The sequence below is a fragment of the Mesoplodon mirus genome (assembly GCF_964341445.2).
Source record: "Mesoplodon mirus genome assembly, chromosome: 5".
In the NCBI taxonomy this organism is placed as follows: Eukaryota; Metazoa; Chordata; class Mammalia; order Artiodactyla; family Ziphiidae; genus Mesoplodon; species Mesoplodon mirus.
In genome coordinates this window covers 159,844,772-159,867,211 of record NC_138980.1, presented here as the reverse complement: position 1 = coordinate 159,867,211, position 22,440 = coordinate 159,844,772, and the positions used below count along the sequence as shown (strand labels likewise).

The 22,440-nt window shown below is 36.2% G+C and overlaps 1 pseudogene across 1 annotated transcript in view; it reads right to left on the bottom strand.

The window, feature by feature from the left end:
* Positions 1-548: 548 nt before the first annotated feature.
* Positions 549-22,440, bottom strand: part of LOC309805414 (large ribosomal subunit protein eL8-like) — an 84,945-nt pseudogene continuing 63,053 nt past the window's right edge. The window contains exons 2-3 of the transcript in view: positions 4,160-4,293; positions 549-1,432 (exon numbers count right to left, since the gene is read on the bottom strand). The product of the transcript in view is annotated as a large ribosomal subunit protein eL8-like (transcript). The remainder of the gene's footprint in view (positions 1,433-4,159; positions 4,294-22,440) is intronic.

Below are 22,440 nucleotides of genomic sequence, written 5' to 3'. Positions count from 1 at the left end.
CAAAACAGCCAAAAATAAACTAACTAACTAAATAAATTTATTTATTTATTAAAGTCTTAAAAAAAAAGAACACGTGAGAAAGATAAAAGGGAGAAGGGTATAATTCTTGATCTAAAATGAAGAACCAGGGAAGTGAATATCAAAAATTGCATATACACGGAAGTTAGAAATCAATTGATTATTTTTTGGGACTTCCCTGGTGGTGCAGTGGTTAAGAATCTGCCTACCAATGCAGGGGACATGGGTTCAAGCCCTGGTTCAGGAAGATCCCACATGCCACGGAGCAACTAAGCCAGTGCACCACAACTACTGAGCCTGTGCTCTAGGGCCCATGAGCCACAGCTACTGAAGCTCATGCACCTAGACCTGTGCTCTGCAACAGGAGAAGCCACCGCAATGAGAAGCCCACACACCACAACAAAGAGTAGCCCCTACTCGCTGCAACTAGAGAAAGTTCACACGCAGCAATGAAGACCCGACGCAGACAAAAACAAACAAACAAATAAATTCATAAAATAAACCAATGGATTATTTTAACATGTGTAAGCCATATGTGTTAATGGAAATACTCTATGCTAGTTTTTTTTTTTTTTTTTCTCAATCAATACTGGCTAAAGGAGAATTTGTATTTTATGTACAGAAAACTCAACAGTATATATTAAGCCCAGTTTGGTGGCCAGTTCCTTGCCTTTTGCCTTTTCCAGCTTGGCAATGTGAGCCACCAATTTCAGACCCAGGACATTGCCTCCCCCAGTGACAGCGGACCTCATCATATCTGTCACTGTAACTGGTCCTGATAGCTTCCGCCTGCTTAGCCAGAGATCCTTTGTCTTCTCAGTTAACTTGTGTGAAGGTGATGGTGATAGGTCTTGCTGTGGACTAGATGCCCCTGCCTGGCCTTGACCTTGATAACGCAGTAGGAAACACCCACTTTAAGATACAGGACAGGGAGGAAGATAACCAGCCCAATGGGATCCAAATCACGTGCAGTCACTACCAGTTGAGCCTTCTTGTTCTCCACCAAGGTGGGCACAGTATTAACCCCTGCTCGAAGAACAGGTGGCCTCTTAGTGGGGACATCCCCTTTGCTGGCAGCTTTTTTCTCAGGTGGAGTCAACAATCTCTTGCTTTCTGTCTGATCTGTACTTGTGGGCCAGCTTTAGCAACTGTGTAGCTGTTTGGCTATCCAAGGCTTGGTTAACTGGGTGATCTGGTTAACTGCAGGAGGCACTTTCAACTGCTTATAGAGGATAGTCCTTTGCCACTGCAGTTCAATGCAACTTGGCCATTTCACAAATAGGTGAAGTGCCTTTTGGGTTGGATGTCCCACCCAGTGACAAAATTCTTTGGCCTTTCCTCAAACAGGGGATTTACCACCTTCTTGGCCTGCTTCTTCACGACAGCAGGGACGAGGGCTAGCTTCACAATAACTCTATCAAGTAAATGCCATTATTTTCCTCTGTTAACAAAATGAAAATAGCATAAAATCACGTAACTGCTATGTAGTGAGACCAGGATTTGGACACAATTTGACAGTCACCAGAGACGATCATTTTTATCGTGAAATATAAATAACCATGTATAGTAAATTTGTTTTAAATCGATTCTTTTACAAACAGTAAAAGAAATGAGAAAAGAAATGAGAATACTCAATGTTCTTTTTGAGACACTATGCCTGACATTCATAACACATACTCCTATCATGAAGGAAGAATCCCTAGTTATTCATAGACATCTGGAAACTTTGGAAAACCCAAACCAACGGTACAGTTTATAAAAAGAATGAAGGGAAACAAAGGAGGGAAAGAGGGAGGAAGGGCAGAGCCAAATCATTTTATAGCTTTTAGTCTGTAAAACTCTTACTCATTCTTTTTGACCAAATTAAAATACCCCCTCCCTCAAAAGTTTTCCATCACCAGTACATTTTTTGTTCCTGGTTCCCCTGTGCTACCACGATGTTTTCTTCAAATTACTGCAGTAGCACAAAAATTCTTACCTAACGTTAGTTATATAATAAACTGTGCTATTTAAATTTATAACACATCAGATATTATGAAATGGAGAAGGAATTTTTATGTAGAAAGCGTCATCAACTTGAGTTGATTTTACGATTAACTTGAGTTTCTGTTTACTTGCTTGATGAGAGATTTCAGGATGTTACTCAACTAACAACATGGCAACATGATTGAAAAAAATTTATAGAATGGAAAATCAGTTTTCTGTCACAATGAGATAAATATGATAAAGATAAATCCAAGTATCAAAAGCATATATGTTGTTTTGTTTACATGCTGCAGTTATGTGTTCATAAAACAATTATATCACAGCAAAAGAGAAAGTAAAAATACTGTTTGTAAGCCAGCTGGTAACCAATCTATCTTCCTCATATTCCTTAGCCCTATGTAAACCTAATGACATGGAAAACATTTTGTAAGTATCTTGTCATATTTTCACAAAATGTTCAAACAAGATGTAATAGCTGCTATTACAGTGTGAAAAGGCTGCTTGAGCAATAGAAATCTTAAATATGTTACTTTGAAAACAGCAATACTAACACTGCAGAGCTCAATAACAACTGATGCACACTTATACAAGAAGTCATTCAACTGCTGGTAGCTGCTGATGAAATATGATATTGATATATCTCCAAAATATGTGCACTTCTTTCATGAGACCTACTGTAAATACATATCTTTTGTAGCAATGATGTTAAAGTTAATGGGTGTGTAGTGAAAGCAGAAATGTAGATGAAAATTCAGATGATTTTTTTTCTTGATAAACAATTAAGTGGCACCATTGCCAAATTTATACACCTATGACTGAGTACTCAGGTGATTTTTTAAAGCAGCAAGTGGAGCAAATATAAAAGAAATTTAAAACAAACAACTGAAAGTGACAGCATTAACTCTGCTTGGAAACGTATTCAGATGGTCTCTTCGGCAAGCAGTGTATAAAGTTTTAACTTGTCAGATTGCTTAAATGAAACTGTATCTCACCATGGAAGATATCTCCAAATCCATAAGTTAAAGAAAAGATAAGACAACCTCAGACACTCACTATAAAGGAGGAAAGAAAAAAAAAAAAAACTTGCTTCTCCCTGACCTTAGCTGAAAATGAGCGTCTAATATTTCAAAAGTGCATTACAGTGTCTACAACAGGAATCTGGCAGGTGACAGTGAGGAAGTTGCTGTTCTTTGCTATAACATTAAGCTTTGAATACTTAACTGTTAAAATGTTTAAAAGTTAAGTTGTGATAATAACAAATGTTTGTTAAAATTTCCTATTTATTCTTAGAAACAGAATTTTTGTGATAGTGATATTTGCCCTCACTCTCAGCTCTGGTCAAGACACAGAATTTGGGCAATAAATCCAAAAGAAATAGAGGAAATAGAAATAAAACCAAATGCAAACTTGTCAAAGAACACAGCCCCTTATTTTGACAGTTTAGAGAACTGAATTAGCTTTTTAAGAAAAGTTTTACATTTTCTTATGTAACCTGGAGGTTGAACAACTCTTTTTGATGTATCCAAAATGCAAATTTACTTTGATCACCCATTGCCCCTTTAAAATATACCTAGTGTGGTAATTGCCAGGGTTCTCCTGCCCACTCTTAGGTAAAATTTGTTCTAGGGATACTTTAAATTGTTCACAGACACAATTCAGTAATTAGAATGTTTAGTCCAAGATATTCATCACCACGAGGAATTTTGATTTAATAACGTATTTTATGACTTCATATTAACACCAGCCTTTTTTAGGCTGGATGCCTTCAAGATTACAAATGGTATAGTTGGCTTGTCTATTTATTCATCTAAACTCCTCTCACAAACAACTCCTTCCCTGCCCTCTTTTCTAGGTGCTGTTTTCAAGGTAAGGACAGTTCTTACTTTAACCATCATTCAGCTCGAATTTCCTGACATATTTTGCAAGGGTTTCTTTTCTGAGTTCTTCTGACATTCTCTGCAGGCCACCTCTCTCCCCCCTGCCTTTCTCTTGACTTTGTTCTAGGTGGCCCTTTGCCACTCTTTCCTGAGCTCTGAATATGCATCTTCAGCTTCTTGCTGCTTCATTCCCTCCGTGACTCCAGGTGGCGCTCTTGGACAGAAGTCAGGATGGCTTGCTCTCTACGCACTTCACATCAGCTAGGAGGGAACCCTACAGGCATTCATCCATTGTTAGGACGTATCCAGGGAGTATGTAGGTCGACCCCAAAATAGCATCACTCTCCGAAGAGTTATTAAGTCCTTTTTCTTTTACAAGAGTTCCAAGGTGAGAGTCAGATCCTAGTCCACCCTGCCTCCCAATTGAAGGCGTAATGTATTAAGCTTTCTATAGATCCCTGTGAGAGCCTGCACCCCCCATGAATGTTTAAGCAGAGAGAGGGAGAAGGGGAGGGAAGGAATATCACATCCTACCTGGAGGAGGGGAGGTAGAGAATATCACATCACATTTTTATTAAAAAATATTTTCCTCCCAATATCTTCTCCCCCAAAACCCTCTCTCCTTTATTTCTCTTCATCCCTTATATACTTGAGGTGAAAGGATTCAAAACACTAAGATCAACTTATTTTAATTATTTTAAACTTTCTTTGTAGATTCTTCAAATGGTGATTCATCTTTGGAATGTCATATCTATTGCACATCAGAGTCAAACTTAAGCTGTTCTACTTAAAGTCTTTATTATATAATAGTGAAATGACACTGGCTTCAGAAGGCATCTTAGATACTTAATTATATCCAGATGCACTAATAAGAAGCATCTGAGCAAGAAAACACGAAGAGATTAAAGGAAGCATGAAAGAATCAGGCCATAGACCAAAAGAGGCAATCAGTTTCTGACACTTAGTATCCTGGAATACATCTTCTGTTGAAAGAGAGTGATGTTGAAGATATAAAATAGATTCCTGCAGGATTTGTTCACTTATTTGATCATTTGTTCATTCATTCATCAATTCATAAAAATAAACATGAATATCTTGAAATGTAACAGGCTAAATTCAGTGAGCTAGAATGTTGTGCAAGAATATAAAATATTAGTCATATTTTACAGAACTAGTTATAATACTTTTCTAATGAGAAGTTCATATAACATCTTCCAAATTTTCTTATAAAAAGTTTTAAAAGTGACATTATATGATGTTCAATGTAGGAGCATAAAACATGTTTGCCTCCTTGCCTGCTACCTAATAGTATTGGCTTAATTTCCTTTTAGTAATAATGGGGATTTGAGCTGGGCATTTTTATTCTATTAATTATGAGTCCCTCAGATTTTGAAATGAGAAGTCAAGTCAACAGAAATACCCCACTCTTGAAAATTAATGGAGCTTTTCCAGATTTAATCTGGTGATCTCAACCATGTTAAACTACTCATACGTTTAATTTTAAAAAAAGTCTTTCAGTGATGACAAATTATTTAAAGTCAATTAAATATACACAAACATGAAACTAGTAAGAAACTATTATACTATTTACACAACTACAAAACCAAAAAAATTACTAAATTTAAAGTACATTAAATATTGAGGAATTAGATAACAAATTGATGTAATGTAGCAGATAATGTTTTGCTGAAACTAAATCACCTCTTAAAATACAAGAACAATTTTGCCACACCAACATGGGTTTTTTGAATTCCACATACTTATTCTAGTTTTAGGTATGTGATGATTCCATTCTGGAATCAATTTTAGTGTTATTATTCAAACTACTCTAAAGTGACTTATACCATGAGGTCCCATGACCTTAGCTTAGCAAGAATATTTTATTTATTTTTTCCTCAGCCTCCATTCTTTTTCATTAACCTGAAACCATTAAAAAGTAAAATGATTCATTGACTTAACAAATCATAAAATAAATCCACTTACTGAATTCATTCTGTAATATTGCCATTATAGTTGTAATTAACTGTGTAGCTCTAAGGTAACCATTGAAATAATGCAGAATATACTACATTGTTTAAACTTAAAATTGAAGTAAATGAAGACACTTAAATTTTTCTCATGGGAACCACCAAGAAGAAGGAGGAGAGGGAGGAGGAAGAGTGGGAGAAGAAATAAGAGAAATTTTCAGGACCTTCAGGAATATATGGCTCCCCGGGAGACACCCATTTAGACCCTGTGTTCCTGTGTAATCTAAAGTACAAAGTTTAAAGTTAGTTTATAAAACAGTATTTAATTTTATATTAGCCTATATAATTAATATATTCCTTTTTCAGAGTTTTATTTATTATTTTTAAATATTTGATATTTATATACAAAATATTTGTGGCATGCCTATATGTTTTGAAGCATAAAAGAGTACCTGCGAACCTACAATTTAAGAACTGCAACTTACTACAAGGGACCCTATCACTCTCCATGTAACACTTTCCTCTTTCAGGATTCCAAATCCCTGATAGCCCCCTTCCCAGTCAAGATGTAATAACAACCTGAATTTTAAACTTATCATCCTTGGCCTTTTTATTTATATTGTATCACGTTTACAGTTAAACAATATATTGTTTCATTTTACTTATTTTTCATTTTTAAAAATAATAATATAATCCATATAGTACTTTGTGGGGGGTTTTCCCCCTTGTTTACTTGCTGCTGGCTCACTTTCATTATTCTACCTTTTTCTCCTCATAGAGTTTAAAGTTAATTTATATTCATTTCTTGAAATGTCAACATTGAAGTCCATGAGTCTAAATCTGCTGTGGCTTTTTTGCCCCACAGATTCTTGTTCGTGGTGATTGTGTGTGTGTGTGTGTGTGTGTGTGTGTGATATCTGACTGTGGAAACCTGGGGCCTAAATTAATGATGCTTTCCCTCGGAGAGAACTTTCACTTCCTTCTGCTGATATGGGACCATCCCATGGCCATGGTCTTATCTCCTGCTGGTACTGACACAATTAATCCCTCCACCCCACAGAGAACCCTACCATTCCCATAAGCTTAGCACTATTTTTGGCCACTGAGAGTCTTCTAGAGTGTGTTGCAAGCCCCCAAATCCATAAGATTTATGTTTTAGCAGAATTTAGTTTTTTCATAGTAAGCTTCCAACAGTATCTAGTCAGGAAGATACTGTTCAAATATTTATGATACTTGTGTAGAAGGAAGTACCATAAATGGTCTGTTCCAATTACACCTGCTTATGTTTTATCATATATATGTAATAATGGAATTCATTTTTTAAAAAAATCAAGAATTTCCATATAACCAAAGAACAGAGAATAAAGAATCACGGGATTTTAGTGAATTGCTTATTCACACTTAGCGATATTTATTCCAAAATGCATTACAAAAATGTGTATCAATCAAGTGTATATCAATTTAATATAATCAATATAAATATTCTTCATATTATTGAGTTTCTCTGTGGAAAGCCTTTGTGTGTGCTTGTTAGAGGGGAGTTGGAAGCCAAAGAAGAGCTTCTTATTCTAGTTTTGATGTTCTTTTGTTTAGTCATATAATTTGCATAGAAAGAGATGATCAGCCTCTCGTTGGTATCACATGAGTTTGAATTAACAATATATAATTTATACATTAGCATATTAAAATATATTAGTTTATATTGGAAGATTCCAGTTAAATTATGGAATTTTCTAGTCAATTGCCCCTCTTCTACTTCTTATATTCAAGGTATTTCAAAATGAAGTTATTAACAGTAGAAATGTTTTGACAGAGATGGGTACCTAAGCTAAGTTTGACCAATCTAATTTCTCAGCATAAGAATATATAATTAGGACAAGCTTCATATGGATTGGTCATGGAGTGAAGAGACGGGTCATGAGAGTTATGGTGGCTAGTTTCTATGGACCATGAAGATAAGGGAACAGAAAAGACTAGTCTATAGAGAAGACAGACTAAAGCAGCAGAAGAGAAAGATAAGAAATGAAAGGTGGAAATAAAGATTCTCAGTGCTTCTTATTGCATGGTTTCAATGTCTTTTTTAGGACCTCCTATCCTTGTGTTCCATGAGATGCTACTATGCCCTTAAAATATATGTATTTTTTACTGTTTTGCCTTTTCTTTCTTGAATTTATTCTGTTATTTGCAACCAAAGAGCCAAACTAATTTTAATATAAGCTTTGGTAAAAGCAAAAAAAAGAAAATTTCTCTATTAGCAACATTGTTATGCTTACCAGATCCACTATGGGACTCTGGTTAAGTTACTTCACCTGTCTTGTGTAAAATGCAAGCACGATATTCTGACCTTTTGTGACAATTAAGTGAATTAGTACATAAACAATGCTTAAAACAGTGCCTTCACATGGTAAGAATTATGTGTGTTGACTCCTGCTTGTATTATCCCCATTTTGTAAGAATTTTAAATTTGTCGATTCCATGCCACATGCCACATTTTAATGCAGCAGGAAGCAATATACTAACCCATTATGAATTTGGTTAGTAGTGCTTCTTTAAGGGAGAGGAGAGAGATGATAAATGAGAAAAATTAAAATAATTACTCATAAGCCAGTGCTTTATCTGATAGATGAAAAAAATATTTTTAAAAAGTTTAAAAGTAAACCTTTTTAAAACATGTTTGCCACATTTTAGGTTGCTTTTTCTAATACGTACCACATTGTCATTCTGGAAATAAACCAAATAGTCTCAGTAGTTACAATAATGAAAAGTGACAATCCTTAAATATGTCACATTTTCTCTCCGTGGTTTCACGTTCAACACAACCTGCTGCTTTAATATAAAAATACACTTGAAATGAAAATAGTTCACTATTAATGAAACATGTAGTCAAGGTCACAGTAATTTCTTGTCTGTGAAGTACTTGTCTGTGAAGCAGTGAAGTACTTCCTTTAGATTCTTAGCCTTCTCTTGAAGAACTGATGTGTTCAAGCTTTACATAAACTAAACTGGTCTCTCTCATGTCAGAACATAAGCCAGGTGGCCAGAAAGATAACATGACAACTTTAGGAAGGAATTTCCTATTGCTTCACACCTTATGAACTAATTCTTTCATTCCTTTTCAAATGCTGGCAAGCAAAGCAAGAATGTTCTTGTGAAAGGACGGAAGGAAGAAAAAGCACATTACAATTCAGTAGGGCAAATTCATAAGTGAATATAGCCATATATTTCTAAAACTAAACCCAAATGTTGCCTCTTTTTTTCCTGTTTTCAAAAGGCTAAAATATATATAATTTAAATATGTAAATCTATATCTATCTATATATCTATATATACATATACAGCATATATATACATATATATACATATACAGCATATATATACATATATATACATATACAGCATTTTGAACAATGGATCTAGGGACCCTATCTCTAAGTTGTCAAGCAGAAAATGGAAAACTGTATGATGTTTATCACAATTTGAGTAAAATTTAAAATTATTGTGAAAACTATCAAAGTATATAAAATAGATTCATGTGATATGTTAAGCTAACATTTTTTTTTCCTGAAAAGGAAGTGGCTTGGGGTTTTATAAAATTGGCCTCAACAGCTGTATGCAGTCCTGTCGGTAGACTGGTTGTCACACTCGTAACATTTCTGTAACGGAGGCTCAGGAAATATTCCTCCTCAGCCAAATACACTGTCTAAAAATTAAGTGTTGTCTGTGGTCATAGGTGCTCGATTTGCACCCAGTCTGCTTGGACTATGAGACAGCTAGGAGGGTACCCCTCAGAAGATGGGCACCGTGTTGGTTTTCTATTGCTGTTGTAACAAATACTACAAAGAGTGACTTAAAACAAGACACATTTAGTGTCTTACAGCTCTGTAGATCAGAAGTCTGACAGGTTTCCCCTGGCAACATCAAGGGCTTGACAGGACTGAGTTCTTTTCTACAAGGCCTAGGGGAGAATTTGTTCCCTTTCTCTTCCAGCTTCTTGAGGCTCCCCTCACACCTTGGATCAAGACCACCTTTTCCAAATTCAAAAAGGCAGATTGAATCCTTCTCACATTGCATCCTTCTAACTTCCCTTTCTGCATTTCTCTTTTACTTTTTAGTGGTAACATTAGGCCCATCCCGATAATCTAGAATAACCCCCTATGGTAAGGTCCACTGCGCAGCAAATTTATTTCCACCTGCAACTTTAATTACCTTGTGCCATGTGACACAATATATGCACAGGTTCCTGGGATTAGGACGCGGGTACCCTAGGGGTGAGGAAATGCATTAGTCTGCCTCCTATAGCGGCAGTATGTACTTTCTCTGCTGTATTGCCCAATTAATGCCAATTTTCATAAAAGAGATCATCAGTTTAATAACCTGATGCCTGCATTTGATAAAAAATTACAATTTTGGTTATAAAATAGAACCATTATTTGACATTCATGTAAGAGACCAGTTACTGTCAATAAGAAGACAGAATAATCATTGGAAAAACTATCTGTTTCAATTCAAAGTGAAATGAGGAACAAAGTGTGGATGCAATTTACTCTATTTATTGAAAATCAAAATAATGAATGTCATATGGAGTATTTATTATTCCTTTGATGAACTCAGTTTGGCACTTTTATAAACAATGGAGCAAACTGGGAATATGACCACATGATAAAACCAAACAGGGTAGTTAAAAGACACACAGTGGGCTTCCCTGGTGGCACAGTGGTTGAGAGTCTGCCTGCCGATGCAGGGGACACGGGTTTGTGCCCCAGTCCGGGAGGATCCCACATGCTGCAGAGCAGCTAGACCCGTGGGCCATGACTGCTGGGCCTGCGCGTCCAGATCCTGAGCATCCAGAGCCTGTGCTCTGCAACGGGAGAGGCCACAGCAGTGAGAGGCCCGTGTATGGCAAAAAAAAAAAAAAAAAAAGACACACAGATACAGTAACTTTAAGGGGAAATAAGAACACTAAATACAATAGAGCAAAAATCAGTTACTAATTTTATATTAAAAATCAACATCATCTTCTTTAAAAACCTTGACAAAACAAATTAAGCATAGCATGCATGAAACATAACCCTTCATTTTTAGAGTTTCCGTTTTTGAGAAGAATTATTTCAACTTATGTATGATTTCCCTAGAAATAACCAAAAAAATGAACATTTGTAGTATCTTGCATAACTGCACTTCAGGTCCTCCTGACATATAGTAAAGCTAATTCTAAGCATTTATTATGTGTAAGAAACAAAGATTTTACACACTTTAATTCATGCAGCCTTCAAAGAATTAACACACAAGAAGTCAGTATTATCCCCATTTCAGAGACTTAGAAACTGAAGCACAGAGAGAATAAATGACTTGCTTAGAAATATCTAGGCAGTAAGAGGTAGAGTTGACATTTCTAAACCATTCATCGTGGTTCCACAACCAGAACTATTAAGTGGTGCCCTCCTGCCTTCTGACTTGGGTTACATACAAATATTTTCTCTCTTAAACATAAGATGGCTAACACTTTGAATTGTTGAGTTTTGAGCAGTTATTTTATATATATTTATATATACATGTAAATATATATAGAGAGAGTGGGGGGATTCATTTCACATGGTGTTAGATGATTTAAATCTTAGAAAGACTGTTATTATGATCTTCCCAGGGAGGATTAATTATATATTATATGATATTCATATAATGTATAATATATAACACATGTGTGTTAGTCATTCATTTACTATGTTTTCAACCTCAAAATACAGACTTAATGCCTTCCAAATGTATAGCACTCTGTAAAAATTAAATGATAAGCAGAAACCTCAATTAAATAGAGTCAGAAGGCCAGAAGGAGGTGGGCTCTCACACCCTGAGACAATCGCAGAGCCCAAGAAGAAAGACTCCTCTTCTTTCCTGGCGAGAACTCAGCCAATCAAAAGCCATGGACTCTTTGTTTACTCTAGCCTTCCAACTTCCTCTTCCTCTCTTTTTAACTGTTCTCCTTCCATTGCCATGCAGGCACTTGCATATGGCTTGCTGATACTTGTGATTCTCTGCTAATACTGAATAAACTTATCTTTGCTGGAGAAACATCTGGCAGTCTCTTTGTTTCAGATCAACATTTTGGTGGTCCATACAGGGACCAGTGAAGACCCACAAATGCTCCAGGGCTGGTGAGCAAATAGGTGTGATACCCTGCGATTGAGCCCACTGTTGCTCACTGCTTTTCTCACTGACCCTGGTGTTTGAACGCACATCTCTTTCTCCTGAATCCAAGCTCACACACGCTTTGCATTTGAAGCTCTCCAGGCTTTATTCAGGATCTATTTTAAGGTTTTGTCTTTCTGGTTAAGGCCTTCTTCTGTATATGGGTACTTGTTTGGTACTTTGGTGTGACTTTGACATCAGAGTGTTTCAACCAAAGTTGGCTGAAAATACCTTTGGCCCATTCCTTTAAGAAAAGGGGCTGCTTCACTAAAATTGTACCAGTTGTCCAGCCTTCAGCCCATTCTTATGAAATAGGGGTCATTCTATGGAAACTGGCTGAAAAGTCTTTGGCATGACTCTTCTTGGACTAAGCTATTTCCTTAGAATTGGCTGGGATTAGCTTGAAAGCTGATTGCATTGCACTATTTGAGCTGTAAATTATTAAGCTGTTGGAAAACTGTTCTTCTACTCGAGAGAAAAACCTCTCAGAAATGGGATTCCAATTATCGAAATATTTTGAGGGTGCCCTCAGCTACAAGGATTCTGGCTGATTTTATGTTTAAAAACGATGATCCTTCCTCATATGCCTTTCTAAATAAATGGACCAACCTGACCAAAAACAATTCAGAATATCAATGGTCATTATGGGGAACTTTTGAAATCCCCAAACTTAATAACCGTAAAACCTAACTGGATTATGATAGCTTAAAATTTTCAGAACTTATTGGAATGTTTATTGTGATTGGTGTTTTTGAAGCTTCCAAACATTATCAGAAGCCTAAAACTGCCTCTCTGCAAAACAAGATTTTAAGATTAACTGAGGCAAACAAATGATTAAAGAAAGATAAAAAAGGCCCCCAAAGCTCAAGGCTTTTCTTCCCTGGCTTCCTTGTCTTGGGCTCAGCCTCTGCCACCATCTTGTCTCTCTTCTTTGGCTCCTGGCGGCCAGAATCCACCACTGAGACCATCTTCCTCCTTCCCTTCCATGCTGCCTATGCCTTCTCTATACCCTCAAATCCCCCTTTTACTTTTCTCAAAAACTGTCTCTACTTTCTTTTCCTCTGAACTTTTACATACCTGTCCCTTTAAAATTAAGACTTCTGAGGACCCAGCAGCTTAACCCTTTAATTTCTTATATTCCCTGGACTAAAGCTGAACTAAGAGCCACAGTCAAAGATTTTCCCAAAGTAACCAAAGATCCTCAGCCTCACATATTTGCTAAGGAATTTAATACAGTCATACAAACTTATCAACCTGGTTTCCCTGACGCATATAAGCCAGTTCATATGCTTGTAAGTGAAGGTCAGGCCCAGCATTGGATGAAAATCATTAAGTGGGAAAATCCTGAAAGGTCTCTAAGAATAACAACTGGGAGACCAGCCCACTGATATATGATACGATCAGGCTTGGGCAATTGCTAGGCGACTTCACTGAGCAATTCCTAGGGATCTTCCAAAGCGTGTTGATTGGAACAGAATTCAGGTTGTACACAACACATTTAATGAACCTGTTCATGACTACTGTAATCAACTTCAGATTGCTTTTAAAGAAAATTTTGGTCTTCCTTCAAATGTTGATTTTTACCCACATAGCTTTAAATCTGTATTTATTAATGGGGTGAACCAGGATCTTTGCTTTACAGTAAAAAGGACCAGGATGGAATGGGGAACTATGTCCACTACAAATTTAGTTAATCTGGCCAACCAGCTCTCTCACACTCTAGCTGTCACCTCAAAAAAAGACCACCAAAGTTCTTAATCTTCAAGTCCAGTAATTGAGGGCTTCCTAATGAATCCAAAACCCTGCTTTTTCTGATAGCCCTGCCCCACTGCTGGATGCCTGTGTCCCTTCCTCGGGGCTCCTCCTTGTTCTGGGTTAAGCTCTACAACATTTGACATCTTGGGTACAGAATGCCAAGGAGGAAGGTTAAATAAGTTTGTGATATTTTGAATTGTCTTCTTCAAATGGATGGTGCTTTCCCTAATTGTGTACTGGGACCCTATGATGGGATGCTGGGAAATGTGCAGGCCTTTTATCCAGACACCTGAAATCTATTGGAAGGACAGACACATGGCACCTGACTGTAGGATACCATGGTAGTCAAGGCCTTGGGCCTTGTGTGCCCCCAGGAAGGAGCAGCGGGTGTCAGGGCCCTGCACCCAAGGACGATGACCCATAAGTGATGTGCTTCCTAATGAACCCAAAACCCTGCTCCTTTGTGCTATTAGTGCAAAGAGCAAGGACATTGGAAAAGAGACTGTTTGCAAATTTATGCACTTCAGGTGCCTTCACCTTGCTTAGCCAGCCTTTACAACCCCCCAATTCTCAAGGAAGGGACTCCAAGGAACCACAGGGGTCTTCCCAGTCCTTGCTTTTAATCAGCTTGGAGAAACATTTCTCCAGATTGTGAATGAATCTCTTCCACCCCAAACTGACATTGAAGCCACATTCTAGAAGTTGAACCCCACTACTGTAAAATAGTCCCTGCCCTGAAGCAGTAAAATAGTTCGAATAGTAGGGACCTCTATCCAGTGTCTCCACAGGCTGAAATCAAGGCTTTGGCAGGGACTGCAATCCCATTTTAGACGTGAAGTCCTTCTCCGAACTCATAGGTTACCGGCAAAATTAATTCCCTTATAATTTTAAAGGATGGAGACCCTCAGCATTAAGAGGCCACTCATTGTTCTCTATCCCATGGCCTTCACAGCATGGCAGTTGCTGTCCTCAAAGCTAACACAGGAGCATATTTCTGATGCTTCACTTTCCTTTCAATGGTCTGCCTCACTAAATCGGGTCCACTCAAGAAAATCTCCCTATTGATCAAGTCAAACTGAACTGATTGGTGATCTAATCACAGGGATAACATCCCATCATACGCACAGGTTCATTACACTCAAGAGGAGGGAATTCCATAGGGCACATATATCAGGGGGCAGAACACTTGAAGTGTCTTAGAATTCTGTCTACCAGAGATCATTTTCCCAATTTTAATACAAACATAATAAACTTCCTTCTTCCAGGTGACCAGATTAGAAAGGGCTTTAACTCTTAAAAATTAGCAATTTAATGGATGTTGTTTTAACATACAGATACATGCTTTTTATGTACTTTTTAAATGTAAAATGCTACATTCTATTTGAAGATAGTCTTTTAGCTATGCTGATGTTTTCCACACTTCAAATTCTCCATTCCTCTTCTTTGCCAATCTGTTGTTTGAAAACTTAAATATGAAAAATTACATACTTCCATTTATTTTAAAATTATTTGTGGTAAATATATTAATGTTGTACTTTTATATTATCTTAATATATTTTAATATACTTTGTTGAAAGATTGAGACTTCATTTTATTTAAAAGCAAATAAACTGATCTATGTTAATGAAAAACAGACATAACAGCTTAAGTATGATATAAAACTTCTAAGAATTTAAGGGACTGAAAGCACCTAACTGAATCAAGCATGTTCATGGTTTATAGAAGGTAGCTAAACTACCATGGGTACCTCAAAATAGCTGAAAAATCTAACCACCCTTTGGGAGTCTCTGGAAGTGAGAAACTTAAGGTCAGGCTAGCATGAATAGTAATAAAAGGGAAATATTGTCATCTTTACACTTTTGTTTTCTAGCCCTCAAAAATATTTTCCCACGGTGAGTAAACTCTTTCTCCAACTGTTAATCTTATACTCACTTTCTAGATGCAAGTGAGAGATTCTATACTGCAAGAAATATTTTCCAGCTTCATGGAAGGAACCAAAATAATATTAGCTGAAATGTGGAATTACCTCCTCCATTGGGACTGGGAGGTCAAGCAGGGGAAAGCCTTATGTATTATAGCATCTCCTGTGATAGTTTTTAGAACTTGGTGAAAACCTTATGTATTATAGCATATCTCCTGTGATAGTTTTTAGAATTTGGTGTATCTCATAATAAATTTCACCTGGTGGCAATCTACTGAGATAACATATGGCCACAGCAGATGCTTAGCTACAGCTTGACCTGCAACTGAAAGTTCACTGTAAAGATAAGCAACGTTAGCATTCCTCTATATAGTAGGTAATTTGACTAAAAATATATCTATTTATTATTCATAGATGATAATCATGGACTTTTTGAATATGCAGGACCACCTGGTGGGGGGGATAGGGAGGATGGGAGGGAGATGCAAGAGGGAGGAGATATGGGGATATATGTATATGTATAGCTGATTCACTTTGTTATAAAGCAGAAACTAACATACCATTGTAAAGCAATTATACTCCAATAGAAATATTAATAAAAAGAAATAAAAAGAAATAGTGAAAAATAAAAAAAATAAAAACAAAGCTTAAATGATTTATATTGTTCACGTAAGGTAATTGAGCCCCATTAAACAAAATTAATTCTCACATTTAATTATCTGTTTATAACCTAGTTCTTTAATATTCAGAATATCATTTCTCAAGAAATGATGTAATAAATAGTGCTTATATTCTCAAGCTAGCATGTTCTCTTCAGTCAACTGATACTTTAAAACAATGCAAGTTAATGATAATATAGTTAAATACATAATTATTATTCTAGCATAGTTTGTTGCTATAAAGAAAACAAACTACTAGTAAAAGTACTTAGTATAGTCAAGTTAATTAGATTATTATAAGAACTTTTGGTTACTCCCTTGGCTTCTAAATATAAATGATACTAAGTTTTATTAAATACTATTTCACTTCAAGTCATATACTTTGCATTCCTTATAACATATATCCAGCACTGTTCATAATTCACATGCCTCAGCTTTGATTAGAATATGCTCCTATCTCACCAGTAAAATACAAAGACGGTCTGATTTATTGCCCTTAGCACAGCCCTATTACATAATATGTATTCTTTCAGATTATCGATTGTCACAGGTTCTTGAGGTCATTAACCCTCTGAGCCATATGAATTCCCTTATTATGGGTTATTTCCTGGATGTTTAAAATTTTGTGTACGTGATCTTTGCGGCTGTTTTTGTTGTTGCTGCTATTGTTTTCACTTGTTTTCTCCCTGTAGGAGGATTCTTCCATTTCAGTTACCTACTGTTGAGTAACCAGTCATGTTACCCATGAACTATTGGTTTAAGACAACAAATTATTATTTCTCATGGTCTTGTGGTTTGACAACTCTCAAACAGATGGCTCTTGCCTGGCATTTCTCATGTCATGTGGTTGTGACATTGATATATTGTTATTAATTAGAATACATAGTTTATTCCAAATTCCTTGGATTTTACCTAATGCCTTTTTTTCTGTTCCAGGATCCCATCCAAGATATGACATTACATTTGATTGTGATTTTTTCCTGAGGCTCCTTTCATCTGTAACAATTTCTCAGATTGTCCTTATTTTTGCTGAGCTGGACAGTTTTCAGGAGGACTGTTCAGGTACAATATTGGGATTTTGCTGACATTTTTCTCATGATTACAGTAGGGCTATGTGTTTGGAGAGGAAGACCACAAAGGTAAAGTGCCATTTTCATCACATCATAATAAGGGTACATATTATCAACATGAATTAACACAATTTCTGTTGACCTTGATCACATGGCTGAGGTAGCGTTTGCCAAGTTTCTCACACTCTGAAATTCCTCTTTTTTCCTCACTTCCTATACTGTACTCTTCAGAAGAAGGTTACTATGGCAGTCCACACTTAAGAAGTGGGGATTTATGCACAACTTCCTTGAAGGCAGAATATGTCTATACATAAATTATTTGAATTGTTTTACACATGAGATTTTTTTATTCTGCCCATTTATTTACATATTTAAATCATTTACTCATATCAGTATGGACTCATAAATATTTTTATTCGGGGTCATTATGCAATTTTACTTTATGCTCAAAATGCTGGGAGTTCTTTCAGTTGCACCAAATATGCATCTTTGCCATATTCCCATAAATGTGTGTGGTGGTCGAGTCGATGTTTTTTATAACATATTCCATGATCATCTTTTATATTTTGTATATTGTGGGCACCAATACTAAATCAGCCATTTCTCCAAGGAGCCTTTTATTGGAGAATGGTATTAGACCTCAAGATTTGAGTGCTGGGGATGCTTGCTGCTACTGGAGTCTTTGCTTCAAGGCTCTTTCAGCTGAAAGAGACTGGAAATATATGCCTGTTTACTATTATGTATTTTCGCTTATCTATATATATTTCTATATGTAACCATCTGCATCTATAATAAACTATGCACAAACTCATTCTGATGTTTCCATCTAGAATTCATGACCCCATGGCTCATTTTAGCCTCCTGCTCAGGCTTATCTGTAAATTTCCATTCCAAGAGTGAAAACCTTAGCTCCCACTAAATGCCATTAATTTACACAATTTTTTCAGTCCTGTGTACATGAATAGAGTATCAATATTGTTAACCTGCACCCTTAATGGAAGAAATTTCATCAGTTAGTGCACAGTGCCTATGCCCAGTTTATTTGCCTTTGGACTAACAGACTCTAGTCCTTTCCAAAGTTACTTAGGTCAGCACTATTTTTGTCACCCCAGTCAATAAGGTTGTTGCATATATTTGTAATACAGTTAGATTTATTCTGCTTCTTTGCATATCTAGTAATTTTTTGTTGTATGCTGGACATTATAAATGCTATATGTTGAGAATAAATTTTGTCTTAAGTTTTTTTGGGGGGGCATCAGGTAGTTAATTTAATAATGGGTCAGCTCTATCTTTAGGATATTTATTTTTAGCTTGTTTAGGGTAGGCATATAAAATCTCTCATGAGAATCACCTTAATCCTGAGGCATGGCCTTACAGGGGTTTAACTGAAGGCCTGTGGTGTTTAAATATGTCTCCTGACTGCTTGTTTGGAATTTTTACATATCCCAGTATATTGTGCAGTTTCCACTGCTCCAAGGTAATTTTTCTCTGTCAGTCTATGGAGACTCACACTGTATCTTCACCATATACTTATTATATGATCAAAAACTTAGAGACTCCTATATGAATTTGTGAACCTTCTTTTCTGTTCAACACCCCGTCACACAAATTTCAGCAAACCTTGCTGCCATGAAGTCTAATCTCTACCTTACTAATTTTTCAAGGGTTCTGCAAACAACCTCAGTGCTACTTCCCAGCACTGCAATTTGGAAAGTGCCTCCAGGCAAAGTGTAGGATCATCATAGTGATTTCCTTTTTCTTAGATATCATAGAATAATGCTGCTTATGTCCAATATCTGAAAAACAATTCTTTTTTTCTTTTTTTCAGGAGAGCTAGTCTAGTAATCTGGTGTCAATTACTCCATTATAGCTAGAAGCAGAAATCCCATAGTGACAGTTTGAGACAACTTTTGTGATTTCTGTTTGAGAAAACTGAGTTTTAGAAAATTTAAGTATCTTGCCCAAGGTTGTAAGTCATCACTGGAGGAGAGTTACACACGCCAGTGGGGCTACTGCCCAAGCTAGCCATTAAAAGAATTTACTCCTGCTTCAACTAAATGTGCTTACATCAGCTTCTTAGAATCTCATGATAAAGCACTGTGGACAAAAGTCATGCCCTTTAAAACACTTTATTGTAACCCAGTGAATTGGATATGAAGTACGAGTTAGATATGATGTGATAGTGGCATAACATATTGTTTGAGGTTAATATACCTATAAAATTATAGATGTGTGTTTACAGTGAAAATAAATATTTATAGTAAGTGTATACTTAATTCAATCACTCCTGATTTCAGTATTATATCTACATGCATAATGTTATAAGCACAATTAAATAAACAGAGGAAAGAGGAACAAAATATATACTACTATAGTCTCAAGTATATCAGATTAATCCTGTTAGAGTATGAACTGCATCCATTGCCATTATTTTAGAAATCAATAAATCTTTTAGATGGGGAAGGAAATGAAAAATGAAATAGGACATAGCAAGCATTCTGAGGATGAACAATGATATATACCATCACATTAGATGCATATTAAAGTAGATTGCTAGACAGAGAAACTGACAAATAACAGTCAGACAGATAAATGGAATATGTGTAAGAGGCATGTCAACTCCAGTTCTAGATGGAGAGACAAATGAAGTAGACCAAGCACTTGAATACAGATATTCCCTAAAGTATGGTCCTACAGATACAGACCTTGATCCTGCCATATGCATCACTGCCATCTACATTACATGTACATGTACTGAAATATTCTGAGAGAAGTTAAAATCTTTAAAGAAAGTCAATTCATTTAATTTATTTATTTTTTATGTCTGCTTCATGAGGAAGAGGTATAAAGGAAATAGGACAGACTTTAGGCATGAAGGAAGCTGTGCCTAAGTGGATAAGAGCAAAATTTCTTCCTCACTTTGAATCTGGGAACTACATCTTTTTGGCTGTGGAAATTTCAACCGGCTCTTAATACCTCAAAGTCGCTCATTTAAAAATTGGTGTTTAATCAAAGCTACAATGAGGTATCACCTCACACCGGTCAGAATGGCCATCATCAAACAATCTACAAACAATAAATGCCGGAGAGGGTGTGGAGAAAAGGGAACCCTCTTACACTGTTGGTGGGAATGTAAATTGATGCAGCCACTATGGAGAACAGTATGGAGGTTCCTTAAAAAACTAAAAGTAGAATTACCATACGATCCAGCAATCCCATTACTGGGCATATACCCTGAGAAAACCATAATTCAAAAAGAGCCATGTACCACAATGTTCACTGCAGCTCTATTTACAATAGCCAGGACATGGAAGCAACCTACGTGTCCATCGACAGATGAATGGATAAAGAAGATGTGGCACATATATATAATGGAATATTACTCAGCCATAAAAAGAAACGAAACTGAACTATTTGTAGTGAGGTGGTTGGATGTAGAGTCTGTCATACAGAGTGAAGTAAGTCAGAAAGAGAAAAACAAATACCGTATGCTAACACATATATATGGAATCTAAAAATATATATATATGGTTCTGATTAACCTAGGGGCAGGACAGGAATAAAGACGCAGATGTAGAGAATGGACTTGAGGACACGGGGAGGGGGAAGGGTAAGCTGAGACGAAGTGAGAGAGTAGCATTGACATATGTACATTACCAAATGTAAAACAGATAGCTAGTGGGAAACAGCCACATAGCACAGGGAGATCAAGATCAGCTTGGTGCTTTGTGACCTCCTAGAGGGGTGGGATAGGGAGAGTGGGAGGGAGACACAAGAGGGAGGGTATATAAGGATATACGTATACATATAGCTGATTCACTTTGTTATACAGCACAAACTAACACAACATTGTAAAGGAATTATACTCCAATAAAGATGTTAAAAAATAAATAAAAATAGGTGTTTAATAGGTGCTATAAAGTAAAACTTATTTTTATATAACACCTAAGGTTATATAATATACCATGTAAAAAAACACTTAGTATAGGAAACACAGTAACCACTTATTAAATGCATATATTAGCATTTCTTATGAACATACATCATCTATGAACAAATTATTTTTTTCAAAGTTTATTCCAGTATATATCAGAATTTCCATGTTAAACCCCTATACTCCAGGAGATGACTACCCACAACACTACAGGCATTTCTGGACCTTATCTATATGAGGCAATATTTATTATTCTACCTGTCTTAGTTTTAATGATGATATATGCAATCCACCTTCGGGATAGCTATATAGTGTTTAATATTACCATTTAGAGCATGCTATTTGAAAATATTTGAAAAGCAACTTACTTATATGTAATTCTGATACTAGTTACCCATCTTTTCAAGAAGGAAAATATTCCATCTTTCCTAAGATTGAATTAAAATGACAAGGACACTCAGCCTCCAAAATGTTACTGATGCTGAAAATACCTTCTATTAACACCGCATTCTCTAAACCTAGTGAGATTTGGAGAGGAGAATGAAGGACAATATTCCCCATGTTTCCAAGTTCAAGAGGAGGGATAACATTTATCTCCTGGACTTGAATACAAGAATAGAAAAAAATAAGAAACATACCTTTCATGAATGGATTTGTCAAGGCCCCCTGTGTTTAAAATTGTAATGACCTAAAATGATAGAGCAAGTGGAGTGTACAGCTGTGGGAGCTGAGAAACAACCATGTTTGTTTGTAAAGCAAATAGCGGAGTGATAGAAAAGAAGCAAGATGCCTGATGTGATCAAAATACCAGTGTCACAGTTTCAAAAAGAGAATCTCATTTCCAGCAAAATAGAAAGCATAACCACAGACTAAGTACAGACATTAAATTTTTAAAAAGGCCAGCCTAGTCCAGTATACACATGCTATAAACACTCAATAAAATCACGTTCAGTTTGACTGACTTGGACATGAAGAATGAATGTACAGTACCATATAAAATCAAAAGATTTAAAAAGATTAAAATTGAAATGACCCTCCTATAGAAAGAAAATATTCCTTTTGGGCTA